The following is a 1,794-nucleotide window of genomic DNA, read 5'->3' as shown; positions in this document are numbered from 1 at the left end:
CCCCCCGCCCCTTTTTGAATGTGTTTGACCTCGTGCGCAACGTCGAGGGTCACCGTGTGAGTCGCAATGGTATGCAAGACAGAAAACAATGAGTCGAGAGGTATGAGTAAAGTTTAACCCCCCCTCCCCCGCCCCATTCCAAACGTGCTTGACCTCGTGCGCAACGTCGATGGTCAACGTGAAGGTAACAGTAAGGCTTTGTAGCTATCTGTCTTAACAACACCATAGACAAAAGGCTGGCTGTGATTATGATATTGTGCTTAGTTTACCTTTAGTAAGAGTTTTACAGCACTTGCAACACAATAGGGTCATATAAGTGCCGAAGATTAGAGGTGCGACAAGGGAATAACAAACCTAAAATGGAAGGAGGGGATATCAGGGCGATAGATATTTAATAGGAAAGAAGGAGTAAACCACACCAGAGCACCCGCCAACCACCCACTGATGATGTGCGTAGACATTGGGATGGTGTGGGGGCGGAGGATGGGGGTTATGCTTTACTTTTACCAGGCATCCTTTACCTCATGTGTCCTCAAAAGCTAAATGTGAGGCATCACGGTGAAATCAGGCGCTCGTCAAAATATTGTATTCAAAGAAACCGGCATTTTTCTGGCCTTTCGGCAAATATTTTTATCTAATTTTCTTTTTCTTTTGGCTCAACATCTTTTGTGTCCGTTTAAAAACACAGTTTTGTGTTGATTTTACTGAAAAACGTTGATTAAAGGCGCAAATAAATGCAAATGTGCAGTTTTCAAGGACTCTAAAGTTTTGGAAGTCACCAAACTTTGGCGATCTAGATGTCTATATTTTAGATGTATTTGGAGCACAGAATTCAAGACTGATTTGGAGTAGTTAGCAAGAAGATGTCAATCTAGATCAAGATCTGTTCGGAGTAAGGGTGCCCATGGAATGTTAGGTAATAATGTAGTAAGATATCCCCTAAACGTAGAGTTAGTTTAACTCCACGATACAGAGGTGAAAGCGAAAGGAAAGGGAGAAAGGTGACTATCACACAGAATTTACGTTCTAATAGTCAGAATCTGGAGGAAGACCTTGAGCGTGCTAAGCCAAGAAAGAATAGGCCAACGTTGACTTTAGAGTGCAACGCACAGTCCTTTAGTGAAATTGAAATTGATCGGAGATTACGGGCACATGACTGTGGTGAATTCAGTGTCATCTGTGAACATTGCAATGCCATAAGATGGAGAGAAGAGAGAAACACATCCTGCTGTCAGAATGGCAAAGTTACTATACCTGTAGCTATACATATGAAGTTTTCAGGGACTCTTATTGGAATACATGCAAACAGGACAGAGTTCCAGATGGCGCATATAATACATGTACCAACAATGTTGTCTACATGTGGGTCTTACGGCAATGAAGCAGGTACAAACATTTTATCTTGGGATTTCCTATCACAAAATCACCGTTCGTACAACGGGTCTGTATCTTGTAAGTATTATTATCATCATTAATACTGGGGCTCCAGTGGCTAAGTTAGTAGTGAGTTTTGACTCAAGCAATGTCAACCAAGTGTCGGTGACACGGGGATCAGATGGGTGGTCACTGCGCTGTGCCCTTGAGCAAGACACGACAACCCTAGCTCAAAATACAGGGCGCTGCACAGTGGCGACCGACAGTGGCATTGTTTGTAAACTGTTCTGTATTTGTGTAATAGTGTGTATTTATGTATGTATTTATGCATGTAAGTAGGCCTATGTATGCATGTACGTATTTATAATTATGTATTTATGTATGTATGTTTACCATTGTAAAACAAAGTGCCCTTCTGAG

This window comes from Aplysia californica, unplaced genomic scaffold (genome assembly GCF_000002075.1).
Source record: "Aplysia californica isolate F4 #8 unplaced genomic scaffold, AplCal3.0 scaffold00152, whole genome shotgun sequence".
NCBI lineage: Eukaryota > Metazoa > Mollusca > Gastropoda > Aplysiida > Aplysiidae > Aplysia > Aplysia californica.
This window is presented reverse-complemented; position numbering follows the sequence as displayed.